This window comes from Aquarana catesbeiana, linkage group LG06 (genome assembly GCF_042186555.1).
Source record: "Aquarana catesbeiana isolate 2022-GZ linkage group LG06, ASM4218655v1, whole genome shotgun sequence".
Taxonomy (NCBI): Eukaryota; Metazoa; Chordata; class Amphibia; order Anura; family Ranidae; genus Aquarana; species Aquarana catesbeiana.
The window spans coordinates 274297591-274312574 of NC_133329.1; the positions used below are offsets into that span (position 1 = coordinate 274297591).

At 44.6% G+C, this 14984-nt stretch overlaps 1 protein-coding gene and 1 pseudogene across 1 annotated transcript in view; both read right to left on the minus strand.

Annotated features, from left to right (window-relative positions):
• INO80D (INO80 complex subunit D) overlaps positions 1-12507 on the minus strand; it is an 80773-nt gene extending 68266 nt beyond the window's left edge. The window contains exons 1-2 of the mRNA XM_073633369.1: positions 12251-12507; positions 2975-3061 (exon numbers count right to left, since the gene is read on the minus strand). The gene's annotated coding sequence lies outside the window, so the exon portion shown is untranslated. The remainder of the gene's footprint in view (positions 1-2974; positions 3062-12250) is intronic.
• Positions 12508-14413: 1906 nt separating this feature from the next.
• LOC141101863 (U2 spliceosomal RNA) lies at positions 14414-14545 on the minus strand (annotated as a pseudogene).
• Positions 14546-14984: the final 439 nt, after the last annotated feature.

Genomic DNA, 14984 nt, shown 5'->3' on the forward strand with positions numbered 1-14984 from the left:
TGCGATTTTAGAAAAAGGTCCTGTGCAATCCAATTATCCACAGAGAGAGATTAGAGGGCTTTGAAACCCACATGGAAAACACATTGCTGAATTGCAGGTCAAACCACACCATTGAATCATACTTCTTTCGCACCACTGATGTGTGAAGCGGGACTTGAGCTTTAACAAAAGAACCTGGACGCTAAATGGGTTTCTGTGCACAGCTGCACCAGATTTTGCACTCTGGTTTTAGTAAAAGTCAACCCCAAAGTGTTTGTTGGATGTTCCCTGAATGTAACCCATGCCAAATGATGCCCTCCGTGTTCCCTAAGCAGCAAGAAAGTTGCTGGGCATGAGACCTGGAAGCTAGCCAAAAATCACTGTAGTAGGTACTGCTACTACAGTTTCCAGCTTCCAGAGCTTGTCCAGGTTTTACACACAGATCCTAAAAGTGGTTCTGATAGCATTCTCCGCATTAGAGCGGAGCTTCACCTGACAGGGGGGGGGGGGAGGGTGTCCACTTTACGTACCTGCATTTAAGGGTTAAAGCATTTCAGACAAATGAAAACATAGTAAGTTGGTAAAACTGTCTGGGCTGATGAATTGAAAGAATCATTCACTCCAGATCAACATCTCACCACTGGGTCTTCTTGACAGGGTTATGCTTCAGATGCCATGGGGGGTTAGGGGGGTATTTAGGCAGCATACAGAATTCAGGAATGTGTCAGGAAACCAGGCAGAAACCATAAAGGAATAACTGCAGACAACTCCAATATAACAAGCTTGCAAGATAACAGGGATTACATCTGATCTTGTTATACTGGTCTAATGCAAACTGATAGAAGCAAGAACTGGCTGCATCAAGAGTGATTTGTTTTTGGTTTAATTAATTTTCTTACACTTTTTGGGAGGACACAAAGAGCCAGCCCACCTTTCACAGTGTAGAGGAGAGCACCATCATCTACTGAGGGAGTGAAATAAGGCAAGTATGTCAATTTATTCATCATCCTAGACATAGTCCTAGACAAAGAGTAGTTAAAGTGTTACTAAACCCATGAATCTGCATTCTCTAGATCATAGATCTGGACTCCCACAGTACACAGACATGCAATTATTTTAGTAAATATAAACTGCTAAATACCTTTTCTCATCAGCAGTATATAGCAGTCTTATGACTTCTATCAGTGTCTGGTTAAAGCTTGTAGGAGGAGTTTTCATTCTCCACCGACTGCCCTAGGAGGCTGCAGGACCCCTGACCCTCTGTCTGGACAGTGCTGATTGGCCCTATGTTGATCACATGCACTCTCCCAAAAAAAAAAAAAAAAAAAAAAAAAAAAAAACACACCACACACCTCTAGCAATACACACCAAACTGAGCATGTGCAGCTTGTCCCCTGACTGTTCTATCAGCAGCTGGATTGGGGACAGTGGAAGAAAGGGAGGAACAGAGGAGACAGGATCAAACATCCTTTTTACACAATGCAGAGGATTAACCACTTAGGTTCAAAAGTGAGTATAACAAACATGCATTACTGAATATATAGGCTGGCTTTACGGTTTTGGGTTTAGTAACACTTTAAAGTAGAAGTTCCTTTACACACAAAACAAGTCTAAATCTACTGGCAGCCACATTCTAACACTAACCTTTCTAGCCCTGTAAAGAAGAAATCGCTATACATGCCTTTTCAGAAGCCGGTCCGGTCCCACGCTGAGCTGTCAGCAGTGGCTTCAGTGTGTGGGAGTGTGCAGAAGAGGCAGCCGACAATGGAAGCTCCGCAGTAACTCTATGGTGACGTCACTTCCCAGCCATTGTTAGTTCTCATCTGCACACAACATCCGCCTCTGGAGACCAGACCGGATTGTCTTCAGAAAAGTTATGTACACCGGTCATTGCTTTACAGGGTTTGATAGATTAGTCTTAGAATGTGTCTGCCAGTAGATTTAGGGACAGTTTTATATTGAACGTCCATGTTAACCCTTGTAACCCTTGCAGTCGGGAGGGTGACCAACTACAGGGGTGAAGGTCTTTATTTTGGATAGAGTGAGAGAGGTCAAAAATACTCTTGTCAGTTTACTTTTGCCATCTGTGTCCCATTGAGAAGATTTCCCTTCACTTCCTGTCCCATAGCCAAACAGGAAGAGACAGAAAATCCTTACTAAGTGCAGGAAATCCCTGGTTGTCACCAGAATTAGTGTTCCTATAAAAAGATTCCCACTCTGTGTTCTGGTGACAACTCAAAATTTGGCATTTTCATACACTCTTGGTTACACTGGTCACCAGAACACATAGAGAAGGTGAATCTTAGGAACACCGACAACAATAAAAATCTAACAGGTGTTCTATTCCCTCTCCACAAACCTTAAAAAAAAAAAAAAAAAGTGTCTTTAGTTCTACTTTACAGCAGTATTAAACCCAAAAGCAAACGATTATACTGCAGTTTACCAATCTTAGATGTGATGGCTGCATTCGTTTCCATTTTTAGGCTCTTTCCTTTATTTTCACCTAGTGATCCTACCGGTAAGTCTGTTTTTCAAAAGACTACAGTCCTGTAGATGTAGCATTTACAGGAATGAGACTAACCATTTACCACTAACAGGGGTGATTACAACAGTCAACTTTTATTCATTTTTGTAAAACCTTTATCACAAGGAAAAAAACTGTTTGCTGTAACTGCGTTTTAATTTGTTAGTGTATCTAAATCTGCTAGTACATCTCCCCCCCAGTTTAATAATGCTGCTGTCCAAATGTGGGTTTCTTTCTCCATCCAGAGTGTAAAAACAAATACAGGAGGCGTGTTAAGCCTAAAAATGAAAACAAATGCAGCCACATCTAATGATTGGTATGCTGCAATACGTTACATTATTTGGTGTTGGATTTATTACCGCTTTAAGAAGACAAGGACAATGGTAAGTTCTTGAAAACCTTTTTTTTTTCAGATTGGCCAAACAATGAACAAATCTAAAATTCCATGCTGATCTCAAAGCTCTTCCTTACCCAATTTTAAGCTTTATACATTTCATCAATGTTACTGGTGAAGCATCCTCAAGGACATCTTCACGGATGTAGATTCCAAAGGATTCCCTGTCAAAAGAGAGATTCATTATTTACTCTCTTGTGCTCAAGAGAGAACATCATTTGTACCATTTTCAGAAACCATTTGCAGATTTTACCCCTAAATAAGAAAAAAAAAAAAAAAAAAAAAAAAGAAGAAGAAAGAAGAAGAATACTGACCATATGTTGTTGCAGAAATAACGAAACCAAGAAAGACAGATTCACTTCAGATCAGACTTGTGTTACCAGTCACAGAACTTATAGAGTATGTAAACCTGACATTTCATATTCCTAATATGTGCCTTCTGTACAATGTACTTGTATGAGAAAGTTTCCTTTATGTGAAATACCTGGTGTTCCTGCCAGTCCCTCCGCCTCCCTATTAAAAACTGACTATGCTAGGCGTGAGACCACAGTGTGGTCAGTTTTCTGGCTGTGCTGGGTGCTAATCCAATGATCAGGCTTGTCTTGACACCTCCTTGCCACCACACACACGAGGGGGGGGGGGGGGTTGCGGGGGGAGAGAAGGTAATTATAATGGTTTTTTGTTTTTAAGTGAAAGCAAGTGTTCTGCTTTTCATTTCCATTTTAAACCGGGTGGATTGTTTTACAAGGTGAGGGTTTGCATATACTTTAATTTTCAGTAAACTCAATCTGAGCCGCCCCTTTCACACTGGGGTGGTAGGGGGCGTCGGCGGTAAAACAGCGCTATTTTTAGCGGTTTTAACACGGTATTCGGCCGCTAGCGGTGCGGTTTTAACACCCCGCTGGCGGCCGAAAAAGGGTTAAAATCCCTCGTATAGCGCGGCTATAGCCGCGGTATAGCCGCGCTGTCCCATTGATTTCAATGGGCAGGAGCGGTTTAGGAGCGGTGAATACACCGCTCCAAAGATGCGGCTGACAGGAGATTTTTTCTTCTCCTGCCAGCGCACCGCTTCGGTGTGAAAGCCCTCGGGCTTTCACACTGAACAAACAGCGGAGGCTGTTTAGGGGCGGTTTGCAGGCGCTATTTTTAGCGCAATAACGCCTGCAAACCGCCCCAGTGTGAAAGGGGCCTTACCTATGCAGGGTAAAGCAAATAGCTCACCTAAATGATGATGAAGTGATTGTAAAGGTTTTTTTTTTTTTTTTTAATTAACAGGTTATACTTGCCTGCTCTGTGCAGGGATTTTACACAAAGGAGCCCCGATCCTCCTCTTCTGAGGTGCCCCAGTGGCGCGTCCACTGACACAGACAGCAGGACTCAGCCCCGCCCCCTGCAGCTATCAATCTATCCAATGGGGACAGAGACATTGGCTGGAGCCACTTGGCTTGTGCGCGTCGCCTGAACGAACAGGTTCAGGTATGGAAAAGGGGGACAGCTGCAGCACAGAACGTTTTCCACCTTAATGCATAGAAAGCATTAAGATGAAATACCTTGAGGCTTTACAACCCCTTTAAAGTTTATCTGTACAGAAAAATCTGTAAGGTGAACTTACACAGGATCCCCTCCTCACCTACCCCAGTCCCGCAAACCTGGAGCGCGGCGATCTCCCGTTCTGAGCCCTGCTATAGCCGCATCATGTGTCTGGGGCCAAGAAATCCCCTTGGTTTTCAGTTCTTCCCCGCTGACAGGACTGCCTACACGGGTTCTGACTGGTTGGTGCCAACCCATGTGATGGCACTGACCAATTAGAATGCTCCTAAATATACCTCCTGACTGGGTACGTTTTGGAGATTAAGCTGCAGGGATTTCTAATCCCCGGACCTGTGACACGGCTATAGCAGGGCTCAGAACGGGAGATTGCCACGCTCCAGGTTAGCGGGACTGGGGGGAGGGGGGGGGGGTGAGGAGGGGGTCCTGTGTAAGTTTGCCTTACAGATTTTTCTGTAAAGGTGAACTTACCCTTTAAGTTATACTTCCTGTCCTTCACTCCCTCACCACTGTTTGTCTCTTAGAAAAATCTACAGTACTTTTGAGTATGAAGATCATGTGACTTACTGCCCCTCCTTTAACATGACAGCAGTTGTGCTAAGGATGGGCTTTTCAGACATCCATTATGTCACAATTGAGCGTGGAGTCCTCATCCCTGTTTAAGCATCAAGTCATGAATTGGGGCTCACAGAGGGCATCCTCTATTCAGGAAGGTAAGTAGATGCAGCTGGCAGGGCTGGCACTGAAGTGAACTTCTATCTGTTCCCTGTATAGACAATCCACAGGTCTACTTTAAGGGCTCAATCACATCAGATGCACTGGGAGTACACTGGGCACAGTTTTTTTTATTTTTTCAGTGTGGCAGGTTGTGACATTTTAATAAAGTTCTGTGGGAAAAAAAAAAAAAAAAAAAATGTAAAATCGCACAACGTCCCGAGACTAGCGCATCGGCACCATGTCTCGCAGCGCATAGGTTATGTGTTCAGGGCGGCTCACTGGCATGAATGAGCCCTTAAATGGGTTGTAAACCCTCAACATTTTTCACCTTAATGCATTCTATGGTGATAAACCTTCTGCGCTGCAGCACCCCCCCAGAGCCCTCTTTTTCTTACCTGAATGAGATCGTTCCAGCGACTGGGACAAGCACAGCAGCTCCAGCCACTGTCTTAGGTCCTCATTGGATAGATAGCAGCATGAGCCATTGGCTGCTGTCAATCAAATCTAGTGATGCGGGTGCTGGGTGGGCGGGGCTGAGCCCTGCTGTCTGTGTCAATGGAGGCAGCAGCAGGACTCTGGAGCGAGCCCGCACAAGTGCCCCCATGGTAAGTGGCTCTCCATTTGGGCACTCGAGGAGGAGCCAGGAGCGCCGCAGGGGGGACCCCAAAAAAGGAGGACCGGGGGATGCTCTGTGCAAAACCCTTGCACAGAGCAGGCAAGTATAACATGTTTGTTACTTAAAAAAAAAAAGCTTTACAATCACTTTAAGTTTAAATACGGGAAGAAAAAGAGAAATAAATAATTAAAAAAAAAATTCAGTTTTCAACATGTTAAAAAAATAAATGTATTAATGTATTTTTTACATACAGCCAGACAAATCTACTGTTGCATTCAGATAAAGACAGGAAGGCTGAATTGCATTGTTCTGTTATTCTGATGCTGACAGGAGAAGAGGGCAGAGTGATGAAATCAGTGTGCTGTCCAGTCACAGGCCGAAGGGTTTAGATTTGACATATTGCATAACAGAATCTGTAGGGGAGACCTAGTTGTGGGATCTGCTAGAAGTGCTTGAATTACAACACAGACTGAACAGTACTACACTCATTACGGCAGGTAAAGCAGGTCACCTATATGTATTTATGCTGTGTATATAGCTGTCACAGATTTAAAGGGACTCTGTCATGAGCACAAAAACACACTTCAAAACTGGACGAATCCCAGACTAAGACCCAGCACTTCATAATCCTGTCATAGATTTCTATGGAGGCTTTGAAGATGCTTTGAAGTGCCACTGAAGCTACATGGGGGATACTTTTTGAAAAAAAGCCAAAGCAAAGCAAAAGAAGGTGTAAACAGGACTATAAGCTGACCATTTTATTTGGTGTTCAGAGACCTTTAACAAAGCCTGTCTGAAGCCGAAGCAAGTGTAAATGAGCCCTAAGCGATAAATACTACATGAATTTTTGAGTTAAAATAATGGCAATTTATCTCAAAAGTAGTCACTTCCATTAAAAAAAAAAAAAAAAAAAGTGTTATTTAACGAATGCGTCAAATATTTATGTATTATGTCATTTAGCATTATTTTTGGAGTTTTTTCACTTTTTTTTTTGCAGACTAACGTCACCAGAAGGCCCACAGCAATATTGTGAAACTATGTAAACATTCTAGTGAGCTTTCCATTCACAAAAACGATCTCCCTCTGATGAGACGTTACAATTTAATTTTCATTCCTGAGCTCAGAGGAGAAGATTTTCACACGGATACGTTGAATACTTTTCACATCCTGACCAGTGCAGAGTCCCCATAATTGTTTTTTTGTACTTTTCTAAAATACTGCCAGCAAACACCAGGTGATAAATAAGAAATGTGTGAGGGCAGAGACTGATGTGAATTGACTAATGCTTCATCTCATTTTTTTATTTTTATTTTTGCGCCATTTACCTCACTATTTTAATAAATGTGCAGAATTTACCTCACATTTGAGATTTTATTTTGATGAATTGACTCCTATTATCTCATGTGATATTTCCAAAAAATGAGCCACGTGACCTTCATATCGCACGTGAATTGACCCCAATGACATAGCGTGAGAGGGAGGAAGTGTCAGACCAGACTGGGATCTTTATTCAACAAAAAAAATCACAAGTAACATCTCATGCAATCTTAGATACAATGGTGGAGCAATGCTGTAGTTTGTGCTGCAACCTGCCGAGTTGCAACAAAAAATACATAAAAAATGACAGCATGCATGACTATTTTTTCCAGCGCACAATGACGTGAACAGCCCTCATAGGGAACAAAGCTCTTTACCTTGTCTTGCTTTTGAGGACTACCAGTGCAGACCCAGCACACCTGGTGTGAGTTCACCTTTAGGAATACGTTACACCCGTAGAATGCTCCTAAGCACCTACTTTCTAACAACCCCTCCAAACAGCGGACAGAGGTTCCTCTACCCACCACCAGGTGTCACATTTAAAAATTGCCATGGCAGAGGACTGTGAAGGGGGAAAAAAAAAAAAAAATCTACAAGACCCATCTTCCAGATGTCTTGTAGTTCCCATAGGACTATGAGTGACCTCATCAGCACACTCATAGTCCATTGTCATTCCCTCCAGCTTTATAACTGAATGTCTGTATAGAGGTAAAGAAAGTAAGCTGAAGGACATGGCTGCAGGAGCCCGGCAGTGCACCCGCAGCCCACTGATCACTGGTGCAACGCTTTACATGCTTTAAATGCATTTTTTCCCTGCACAAATATGTGCATTTATTATTTTTCGATAGACAGATATTTCTAGAATGCTTTTCTCTCTGGGGATTTAAAAATCACTTTATATGCTGTTGGGGCAAGTAGTAATAGATAGTAGCCCATCTAGGGTGCACCAAGTAGATCATACTAGGGCCAATTTTAGACCAAATTACCTTATCAGCATTTCTTTGGAGTGTGGAACAAAATCAAAAGTACCTGGAGGAAACTCACACAAGAACAGGGAGAACAAGCAAACTCCATGCAGATACTGTGAGACAATATGAAAGCGAGGGCCCCAGTTCTACAAACCACTAGGACACTGTGCCAATGCAACTCTACATGTTCATATCTAGGTGGTGTGCTGAGGGTTTTGGCTTATGAGAAAATAATATTGATCTAGGAAGAAAATCCAATCAATTCTACCCCAAACAGGGGTCATTGCAGGCAGGCCTACGGACCTACAAACATTCCCCAATCCAACATTAACCAGCCAGAGTGGGCAAACTTCACCATACATCCTACAATCTAACTGCACAATCTTTGTATAATCAACATTAGACTTACCAAAGCTGAGTCATTTGAGGACCTACCTAACCTATCCAATCGATCTGCCACCAGACAGACAAGCCCTTGCACTACATAGTTGTTGGTGGATCCAATGGTGGCCACACATGTTTCGTTAAATGACTGATTTTCCAATCAATCCTTCCCAATAGTATTAAATAATCGACGGTGAGCTACCCAATGGGAAGTGGAATTCAATAGTTGGAAGATACGAGCACAAGTTATTGATCGAATCTCTGTTGCCACCATGTAATCTCATAATCTGATCGAATGAGCTTGATACTACCAACTGACGCAAAACAATTGATAACTTTCCACCCTGGCCGATAGAATGATTGAATCAGAACTAAACTGACGGAAGGGAAGTTATGGCTATTTGTTTGACTTCTAGTTTGACTGTTTTGATAGAATTGCACATTTACTTTATCACAGATACTTACAGCATATAGTACCAACAATTTATGCAGCGCTTCACATATAGCTGTACATTCATATCAGTCTCTGCCCTCAAGGACCTTTCAGTTAAAGCGAAACTTTAACAATAACAATTTGATTAAAAAAAAAATTAATGTTCTTTAGCAAGGAACATACATTTCACAATTATAATTATGCTGCCAAAATTAGTGTGTGCTGTAAATTGCCTCCAGCATGGCTCCAGTTTCTTCTCTCTAGAGGCTGCCATTCTGCTGAAGTCCAGAGCCCCTGAACAGCAGTAAATTGTAAAGCGAAACTAAACCCATTGATTTAATGGTTTCAAAAAAACAGTTATATTCCTGGAATGTGGGGATTGATAACTGTCACATTTGCTTGTGTTCTCAACCAAACTGTCAAACCATCAAATGGTTGGTATCTTAACTGATTACATGTGCATGTTTAATTCCTCTTTAAAGTGGAACGTTAGTCAGAAAATTAAGTCTTGCTAGAACACTTCAGGCTGGCCCTTTTTGCAGGTATAGCTATGTAAAAAAAACATTAAAAATAAGTGCTTATATTGTTTAAAATCCAACAATGCACCATCTCACCCTGTTCTGCACATGCTCAGTTGTTCTCAGGTACTGCCAAATATGTAGAGGCCGATCTGCTGACAGTCCTAAAGTGGAATTAAACCGCCCTATCCTTAATGCCCGTACACACAATCCGAACATTCTACGTGATTGTACGATAATTGGATTGTTAGTACAGAGCTTTTGAGAATCACGACAATTCATCTGATATTATTCGATCAGACAAGAAGGAAAATTTTCCTCATATGATACCAGATCATGCGATTTTTCATTTAGTCAGTGCAGTTGTCATCCGAAAATACAATACAAATACATTACAACACATGACATCACTTCTGACTTTTTTTTCCTGTCGTACGAGAATGTTCGTGACTTTAGTAACCTATTCAATTTCTACTTGCGATATTAAGAGAAAAAAGTTGTACGATCTGTTGTATGATGTTCGGATTGTGTGTATGGCCATTACAGCCAAGGAGGCTGCTTCTGTTTGATTTACAACTGCCATGGTGCTGCACGTGACCAGTTACGACACCAGCCATTTCATGGTTTGACAGTTGGATGAGGACACAAACAAATGTGACAGTTAGCAATTCCAGCCTTCCAAAAATGTTTTTTGAAACTGTTAAATTGAGGGCTCGTTCACACCATATGCGCATGAATACTGATGGGAAAACCGACATCAGTTTCCATGCACGTCAGTTATGTGCCCTATTCACACCAATGTTGATGTCATATTTTCCCATGCAGAAAAAACCTGCACGCGATATCAGCGTTGTGGTGTGAACAGGGTTTTGAACCCTTGCCGAACGCGTGCAGAAAAACGGACGTCTCTGCACCATGGTGTGAATGAGACCTGATGGGTTTAGTTCCGATTTGTGATTTAGGCCTCGTTCACACCATGGTGCAGAGACGTCAGCATTTCTGCACGCATTCCGCAAGGGCACAAAAAAAAAAAAACAAATTGTTCTCTGTGCCCTGTTCACACCACAACACTGGTATAATGTACAGATTTCTTTCTGCATGGGAAAACTAAATTACAGGACATCAACATTGGTGTGAATAGAGCACATAACTGATGCACATAAAAACTGATGTCAGTTTTCATGCTCTTATGGTGTGAACGAGCCCTTACTGCTGCTCAGGTGCTCTGGGCTTCAGCAGAATGGCAAGAAGAAACAGGAGCAATGCTGGAGGCAGTTTACAGCACACACTAATTTTGGTAGCACAATTATTATTGTGGAATGTATGTCCCTTACTAAAGAACATTATTTTTTTTTTTTTTTTTTATCAGGTTGTTATGAGTAAAGTTCTGATTTAACGCGGCGTTCCACCCAAAAATGGAACTTCCGCTTTAAGTGATGGTGAACCCCTGACATGCCACATTTGGCATGTCATTTTTTTGGGAGGGGGGCACAAGCTCCCACTTCCTCCCAGGGTTCCGCGGCACCGGAAGTTCACGTCTCCCCCTCCCTGCAATCTTCTGGGACACGTCACAGGTCCCAGAAGATTACCCGGCCATTCACAGTGCGCGGCTCGTGCATACACACCCGGCTGTGAAGGCGCAGCTGGGTGCCCACAGTTACAATGCCAGCACCGCAGAGAGGAGGGGGAGAGGAGAGGGACTTCGTTCGCCTACATTGCTGGACCCTGGGACAGGTGAGCGTCTGATTATTAAAAGTCAGCAGCTACACTTTTTGTAGCTGCTGGCTTTTACAAACTAAGCCTCTACAAACTAAGCAGTGCCTAAAAATGGGGAGCAACTGAGCATGTGCAGGACAGGGCGAGACAGTGTATTACTGGAATCTAAACAGTATAGACACATATTTGAATCTGTTACATAGCTACACCTGCAAAAGGGGCCAGCCTGATGTCATGTAGCAGAATTTCATTTTCTAACTAAAGCTGCCACAAATGGATCCAAATCTGTCCGGTTCCACAGGGACCAGCTGAATTTCAGTCCATCTATGGCCAGTCCTGTTCAAAAACAATTGGTCTACTGATGGACTGCTCACAAAAAGGCTTCCTGGAAAACCTTTGCCCAATCAGCGCATGCAGCCAATAGGCTGCTCAGTGCATTCTGACAGCGGAAGAGACCAGCCAATTCCTCCGCTGTCAAAATACAACGACACAGAGGGGAGGATTGTGTGGATGGGAGAATCTGTTCAGTTTTGACCAAAAAAGAAGCGATGTATGGCCAGCATGACGCACAGTCATACACTGACTAGGGCCAATTTAAACAGGAGCCAACTGACCTACCCGCACATCCTTGCAGTGTGATAATAAGATTGAAGTGTGTATGGCCGCCATCATGGAGTCTGACCAGTCAAATTGTACCGTGTGTGGTGAGCAGTAGACCTTGGTCTTTAGATTGGATAATGGTGATCTCAGGGGAGATGGGAGATCTGTCATCCTCCAAGGCTGACCTTGCTCTGGGTGAAGGGTTACATTAGAGTTACTGATCGCCTGTTAGATGGGTGACCGGCAGAGATCCCCCGGAAGTGGGCTGTCACCAGCAATCATACCACAGATGTAAGATGAGATCACATCTGTCAGATCTGTGAGGATCAGATTGTCTCTCACAAAGCAGCCTATATCCAGCCTGATCACACCCCCTATGTAGTGTATGGCCCCAGGGTGTGCTCTGTTGCCCAGATAAGACGCCCCTTGTTAATGTTGCCCCCCTGGGCACAGCTGCATGGATCAGATCTCTGTGCGATGCTACAAGCCGGCTCCCTGCTGTACGATCCCTCCATACACACACAGACACTTCTTACCGCAGCACAGCTCCTCACTGACCGGCAAATCATCGTCCAGGGCGCACAGTGGGGGGAAGGGGCTCAGTCTGCAGCTGCAGCCAATAGAAAACCGGGACACCGGCACACGGAATGCTGAAGTTCAATGTAAAATCCAGGAAAGCCAGGAAATGAGCGGCCGTGAGCGGAATGACAATTGTGAATTTGGTTTGCTATTCTCCTGTATTGATTTGGACTGGGGACAAGCAAGCTTCCGGATCCGGTATGTCAGAGATCCGGTATGTGAAGGTTCCGTGCGCCCCGCCCACAATTTCTGTGTAGTAGCCATTCGTTCAATGCGGCGGAGGGCAGAGGGCAAGGGGAGGGGCCAGGCCACCTTACACTCTCCCCGCCCCTAACCCTGAGTATGGATAAACACAGAGCCTCTAGATCCACCTCCAACATGGCGGCTCCGGGACCGCCGCACTGCCTCAACCAAAATGGCTGCCACACAACTAGGAAGCTGAAATGGGAATGTCTTTAGGGCAGCACCCTTCTGAGCGCCTATTTACTGCTCGCTTCTGTTACTCCCCCTTACTTTTTTTCAATGCTAAGGTCAGCTGCCACAAGCAATATGGCGGCTTACGTGGGGCGTCAATGGACGCAGCTGCTCCTGCGCAAGTGCAGTTGATGGGAACGGCGGCCTATAGCTCCTCAATAGAATCTGTGGGGTGTGACGTCAGATATGATGTGAATGGTGTGTCCCTGCACATCCAGATGAATAGTGATGGGTGAATGTGTTTTGGTTTAGTTGCAATGAGTGAATGTTCTCTGCTTTGCTTGGGTTCAGTGTCTCTTGTGCAAAGCTCAGCAAACCTGATCTTAGAGGGGAATTCCATTGCAGTCTATGGGGGAGGAGGGGGGGGGGGTGCTCAGATCTTGGTGTTAAAAAGGAAATCTCCCTTCCCCTTTATGTATGTTTATGTTTCTCACTCTTTGGCCCTTGTCACATCACATTTTGCTACCCGCTGGAGTGTGCATGTGCGACAACGCCATATGCGTTCCAACACTGTTGTAAGACCACTTTGCCACAGGGCCGCTCGCCACGCTTCGGGCACAGCCTCGCTCCGCTCGGCATAATTAGATTCTAACTCTATTTTTTTTTTTTTTTTTTTTTAAAAGCCAGTGGCGTGCAAAACACACCTCAAAAACTTCCACCCGGTGCCAAAAAAAAGTGCCCACACATAAAGAGTGAAACACAAAAACGTGCAACGGGTGTACAGAGTCCTCCACTAGGGAAGGACCTTACCCTGATCCCCCGGGGCGTTAGGCTCCAGACAGGGACTGAGGTACTCAGACAAAGGGTCCATTTGGCCGAAACCAGGCGGACCCCCACAACTGGAAGGACTGCCGAAGCAGACCAACCCAAGTACAGTGGGGCTCTCCCGAAGAGAGACCCCTCCAAGGAGAGGGCGAACCAAGCCAGAAGGCCTATGTCCACCCCCTCCCAAGACTTTCAGAGTAGGCCCGAGGACCCACACCCTACTCGCCACACAGTGACAAAACGTGACATGACAACCAAAAAAAAAAGACATGAAAGTGACAAACAGGGGTAAAGCAAAGAGTGGGGAAGATAGTGAGAGGGGAGAGTGAAAGTGGCCATTGTGCAATACAATGGCCGGCCCTCCGGCCAGGCATAAAAATTTCCCCTGGTCCTGGCCAAAAGGCCCGGCCCAAGAGGCAGGTGCGAAAAACGTGTGTTGTGGTGAAGTGACCATGGCGCCATAAAATCAAGTGCTTACACACCGTGACTATACAGCACCCCTGAACTGCCACTTCAGGGGCACATTCACCACTGGCTTTTCGAAGCATCCCTGGCCCCCAGCCCAGACCACAGTGGCCCCCACCCCAACCAGGAAGGCATGGAGTTCAGGAAGCTTGGTGAGAGCCCTGTGCCACTGAGGCTCCACCGTCGTTCCGTTCCTCCTGCCTAATTATATTCGTCGGGAGATACTAACCACTCCTCCCTCCAGGCTAAAGAGAAGTAAGCGTTTTCTCCCTCAGAAAAACTGGCCGGAGCTAGAGCCACCCCAGTCTAGGCCAAAAGGCCAGGGTCCCGACCTTCGGATCGGACCCTGTGGTTCTCCATCCCCATCAGAAGGCTTCCCTTTCGGCTACGAACCGCTCCAGGTCACCTTTACTCCAGCAGGCTTTGCATAGCAACCGCAATCCCGTCTCTATTTCGCCATAGATCAGGGACGGAAGCAAGCGCAACCTCCTGGAAACTGATAAGAACAGATACTACACTTGATCTTAGCCAAAAGGCCGAGAAGCCTTAGATTCTAACTCTATGTCCACTTGGATAGTGGGGCTTGAACCTGGACTCAGGGGTGTGGCCACAAAATTCTGCCCAATCGCAGATCGCCACAGTGTTGGAACGCATATGGTGGCATTGCGTATGCACAGTCCAGCGGGTAGCCAAATGTGATGGGGCGCCATATGTGACGCTACACCCTGTTTACACCTGAGCATATTGGAACCGTGGGCAGAATCACGCAATTCTGCCAGCGATACCATAATCACAACAAAACGTGCAACATGCTTGCGGTGTCATTACTTCTCAATAGACATGTGCACTGCTGAAAATTTTGTTCATTTTCGTTTTTTTCTTTTTTTTTTTTTGTCGTTTTTCGGGTCATTTGTTACAATCGAAATTCAATATTTCGAATACATAAATAAGAACGAAAATCCAAAAATAAGAACGAAAATTCAAAAT